General features: G+C 40.8%; 1 pseudogene; it reads left to right on the top strand.

Annotated features, from left to right (window-relative positions):
* The first annotated feature begins 622 nt into the window (after window positions 1–622).
* On the top strand, window positions 623–1,536 carry LOC144785425 (eukaryotic translation initiation factor 5A-1 pseudogene; annotated as a pseudogene).
* Window positions 1,537–5,977: the final 4,441 nt, after the last annotated feature.

Consider the following 5,977-nt stretch of genomic DNA (forward strand, 5'->3'; position numbering starts at 1 on the left):
ACACAGGTTCTGGCACTCCAGTGGGAGGTTGAAATGCATCACTGAGCAGATGATGCGGAGGAACGGTCATGCTGCAATAACATCCGTATTGCGGGTTTACCAGAAAAAGTGGAGGGGCCGAGCATAGAACACAAGCTAGCAAGTACAGTGTTAGTGGGGAAGACATCCGCCTTCTTCTCCATAGAGAAGGCTCACCGTGTACTGACAGACCTCCTCCCTGCCTGGAGCGCCTCCATACCCAGTAGTAGTGAAGCTTTTTACATTTTGTGACCAGAACAATATCCTGCAGATTGCCTGCACCATAGGTCCCTTGCAGTTGGAAAACCAGGAAGTCACCGTCTTCCTGGATTACACAACTGATGTCCTGAAACGTAGATCCTCGTACTACTCCGTAAAACTGGACTGTATGTCATTACATCGCATACCAATACCATGCGTGCCATTACTACACAATGTCAATGACAACGACATGCCATTACATCGCAAACCTTTACCACGACTATGCCTTTACCACGCATGCCATTACAACGCAAAGGCATGCGAGGTAAAGCTATACTTGTGGTTAAAGTTTGCAAGGTGCTTTTTTACATTTTTGTTGGAAGTACTGGTACAATTCCTCGCCATGGCTGATGACATTGACTTCACCACTTGAGACGCTGGGGCTTGCACCACTTTCCCTATGCAGTGCTCTGCACTGCGCAAAAATGGGTTTGTGGTACTGAAGGGACGTCCATGCAAGATCGTTGAAATGCCAACTTCCAAAACTGGCAAGCACGGACATGCCAAGGTTCACCTGGTTGGCATTGATATATTCAGTGGTAAGAGATATGAAGATATCTGCCCTTCCACTCACAACATGGATGTTCCGAATATCAAAAGACAAGATTACTAACGTATTGGTATTTGTGACAATTACCTGTCTCTTCTTACTGATACCGGTGATGTTCGTGACGATCTGAAGGTACCCGAAGGTGACCTTGGAAAGGAGATTTAGTCAAAATATGAGGCAGGAGAAGAGATTATGGTCTCTGTCCTGTGCGCCATGCAGGAGGAATGTGCTGTTGCTATCAAGGCCATGACCAAATAATCGCCCACTTGGAGTCAACAGCGCAGTCCATAAAAAAGGATATAAAGAATTTGGTTCAGATTGTCACTAAATCTATGGCCTTTACAAACAACCTCATTTCCTTTTGGATTGTTTCAAAATAGAGCTGGATCCTTGAATAGTGTTGCAGGTTAACTGGCAGCTTCGAAATCACTGAGGTTTTAATTTATTATGAAATCTTGAAAGTTGTTGTACCTTTACTATTCCTATAGGTGTCAGCTTGTGGGTCCAAGAAACCAGATCAAGTGTCATTCGTGGATGTTTTACAGTATTTCCCGGATTATAATGTACTTGTTCACATGGACAGATTGGAGTATTGGACTTTTAGTTAAAAAATGATAAATGGCACCTGAGGCAGAAGGTAACTTTAGCTGAACAATGTTTAAATTTGTATTACTTAACCTACCGTATTAAGATGTTGCCAAGAAGTCTTTCTAATATGTAAGGAAGAAGGATAACCTATGGAATGTAACGACTACGAAACTGATTTATAATTAAATATGGATTAAAATATTCAGTTTAATTCGTGGCCTGCCAATACACAAGTGATTTAAAAATGCCAGTTAGTATGCCCATTCCCTGTTCCCTGGCCCCTCCCCCCAAAAATCTGATGGCTGTGTGCAACGAACTGTATTACCTCTGTTGTACTCTATGCCAAATTTGTTGGCTACATTTTGTAACCTTAATGGTGTCCGAACCTGCTTTTGATCCAGGCAGGCAGTAGAATTGCTCAGTGTATGCGACATAGCAGCATGGCAGAATGGCACAAATGGGGGGGGGGGGGGCAGTTAAATCTACAGATTTTCACTCGAGGCCTTTGTCATCAGACTGAAAATAAAAATAAAAAATGCAGTTAAGTTGCTTTTTCTATTATTGTATTAATCTTGAAATATTAAAAGAGTAAATGACTTCCCAGGAATTTGTTTGCAGTGCTTCTAGTGTTTTTGATGTAATGTTTGGATTCTACATGGTTCGTTCCAAACTTATTGTTTGGGGAGGGGTTGTTGATGAAAAGGCAAATGTTTCATATACAGGAAACACTATTTTATTAGGGAGCTTCAGTAGATGTATACTTTAAACAGGTCAAGCAGATGGAATTGTGGTTTGCATGCAGAATTGTCACCCGTTAACATGTAACATGATTTGCTTTCTTGAACCATTACTTGTTTCAGTCTGAGTTTCAATGTTTGCGTGATTGGATTTCCACATGTTAAATTAAAACTGTATGTATGACATAATGTTGTTTGAAAAGCTTTGAAGAATTGTGCATGTGCAAACCGGCAATAGCCCTGAAAGCGTCTTTGTGCCGAATGTTTCTCTTAAAAGCAATTTTGTGTATGTATTTGCAAATTGGCAGTTTCATCAGATTTTAACCCTCCTTCACCTGTTCTATGTAAATGATCATTGCAACCAGTTCATGTTAGTTTTTACTTGTGACACATTGCTGCAAATTAAGATTGCCTTTCCTAAATAAAGCTGGAAGGTGGGTAGACTGACAGATGCTTGCTAAAAGCCATAATCTAAAAGTTAATTGGGTAAATGGAACCAAATTCTAAATTGCATGGTCTCTCATTTGGTAGCATTATAATAAAATAGTTAAACGAGCCTTATGTTCTAATCACATGCACCTCATTGGTAATGAATGGTATTTCTGCGGCGATTCAATTCTTTGTATACATTTGATTAATATCCAAAAGGAGCTTAAAATGGTAGCATACTTTAGTAACATACCTGTAATGGTGATGGAATAGAGTACAGTGGCAGTGTCACTATTTAGGTTGACTTTGCTATAGGGAATGAACATGGTGGCATGACGGATGGGACCAATGCAAGTAGGTAGTGTTTTTTCTTGTACAAAATCATTAAATGGCAGCTGTCCATAACAGTTCAAATGTGGTTTTATTATTGCTGGTTTATTTCTTCACTGACCTCTTTCTGTACTACATACTGTTTGAAAATGCAAAGGCGTTGCAAATCTCTATATAAGTATTAAATGCACTAGCAATGTGAAAAAAAGTTTGCAAGGTAAGTGACTACCCTACCCCTGCACAACTACTCCATCCAATAACACCACACTACCCTGCACCACCCCCCAACACTAACCTAAAACACTACACAAACACTACAACACTACCCTAAACCCTAAAACACTACACTACACAAACACTCCACTACCCTAAAACACCACACAAACACTACCCTAAACCCTAAAACACTACACTGCACAAGCACTACAACACTACCCTAAACCCTAAAACACTACACCAACACTACCCTAAACTCTAAGGGCCATATGTATTATCATAACGTTTAGCGATTCCTAAATAGCGATTTTTAAGGAATCGCTATTTAGGATTCGCAAAACGGTATGTATGTACAAAATCGCTTTTTCATTGCGATTCCTTACCATTCCTAATTTGCGATTAGCAATTTGCTAATCGCAAATTAGGAATTTTTTCAAGGGTGCAGGGGTGTCTCAAGAACACCCTGCTGCACCCCTGAAAATGACATTTGGGGGCATATGGCGCACATACATGCCCTAAGGGCATGTATGAGCGTCATATGGCACCTTTGGAATTTAAATAAATTGCATTTTTATAAGAATTCGCAACTTACCACCAACTAGAAGTTGGTGGTAATATGCGAATCCTTATTGGCATTTTTGCATTAATATTTGTTTGATACATTGCATTTAAGGAATCGCAAATTTTGTGATTCCTTAAGTGCAATCGCAAAATAAGAAATAGCAAAATGTACGATTCCTTATTTTGCATCAAACATGTTACATACATACCATTTTGCTAATTAGCATTCGCAAAGGCCTTTGTGAATGCTAATTAGCTTGATACATATGGCCCTAAAACACTAAACTACACAAACACTACAACACTACCCTGAGCCATAAAACACTACACTACACAAGCACTACAACACTACCCTAAAACCTAAAACACTACACAAACACTACAACACAACCCTAAAACACTACACTACACAAACACTACAACACTACCCTAAACCCTAAAACACTACACCTCACAAACACTACAACACTACCCTAAACCCTAAAACACTACAGTACACAAACACTACAACACTATCCTAAATCACTACACTACACTAACACTACAACACTAACCTAAAACACTACACAAACACTACAACACTACCCTAAGCCATAAAACACTACACTACACAAGCACTACAACACTACCCTAAAACCTAAAACACTACACAAACTTTACAACACAACCCTAAAACCTAAAACACTACAGTACACAAACACTACAACACTATCCTAAATCACTACACTACACAAACACTACAACACTAACCTAAAACACTACACAAACACTACAACACTACCCTAAGCCATAAAACACTACACTACACAAACACTACAACACTACCCTAAACCCTAAAACACTACACCTCACAAACACTACAACACTACCCTAAACCCTAAAACACTACAGTACACAAACACTACAACACTACCCTAAAACACTACACAAACACTACACTACACTGCACAGGCACTACAACACTACCCTAAACCCTAAAACACTACACCAACACTACCCTAAACCCTAAAACACTACACTACACAAAAACTACAACACTCCCCTAAACCATAAACCCCTACACTACACAAGCACTACAACACTACCCTAAAACCTAAAACACTACACAAACACTACAACACAACCCTAAAACCTAAAACACTACACTACACAAACACTACAACACTACCCTAAAACACTACACTTCACAAACACTACAACACTAGCCTAAATCACTACACTACACAAACACTACAACACTAACCTAAAACACTACACAAACACTACAACACTACCCTAAAACACTACACTACACAAACACTACACTACCCTAAACCCGAAAACACTACTCTACAACACTACCCTAAAACACTACAACACTACCCTAATCCACTACCCACACTACTCCCACCCCTACACTACCCCTAGCACGGACCCCTACACTACCCAAACACCACTACACTACCCTAAACCCTAAAACACTACCCACACTACTCCCACCCCTACACTACCCCTAACCCTAAAACACTACAACACTATAACACTACCATAAACCACTACCTACACTACTCCCACCCCTACACTACCCCTAACCCTAAAACACTACGACACTACAACACTACCCTAAACCACTACCCACACTACTCCCACCCCAAGCACAATCCCCCCACCTCTCTTTCCTCGTGGTTCCTCTCCAGCGTCGCCGTCTCTGCTTCCGGTTCCTGCTTCCTGCTTCGAGGAGCGGTGCACATCAGTGTGATGAAACCACCTCAGTTTCCTCACAACGAGGTGGATCGGCATTACATCGCATGCATTGTGACAGCGCATGCGATGTAATGGTATGCGTAGTAATGGCGACGATCGAGGATAGCAGGGTTGCCGGCGGAGCTCTGGGACGTGTGCCTACTATTGGAATCCGAGTCACCTCATCGGTTGTACACACCATAGAAATCCTTACCAGAGTTACCGCACATAAAGAAGAGAATCAGACTTTGATAGGATCCGTGGAGCACAACTTGAAATTGGGTGACCTCTCGTGAAGAAGAGACCCGTGATCCATCGAAAGGCTTTTATCAAGTGCTCTCTGTTCAATTAAGTTTTTATTGTCCGAATTTCCGGAAAGTGACACCTAACAGGAAGTGGGACTTCATCTGTCTGGTCCCTCCTTTATCTGTGATTACGAAGGACGGTGGAGGACATTAATTGTCTATCCCCGCACATCTAATTGCAATGACTTTCAACCTTTGGATGCTAGTCGAGGTCTGAAGAAGGCTTTTATGCAGTAATTTGAACAAAGAGACTATAAATC

This window comes from Lissotriton helveticus, chromosome 10 (assembly GCF_964261635.1).
Source record: "Lissotriton helveticus chromosome 10, aLisHel1.1, whole genome shotgun sequence".
Lineage (NCBI taxonomy): Eukaryota > Metazoa > Chordata > Amphibia > Caudata > Salamandridae > Lissotriton > Lissotriton helveticus.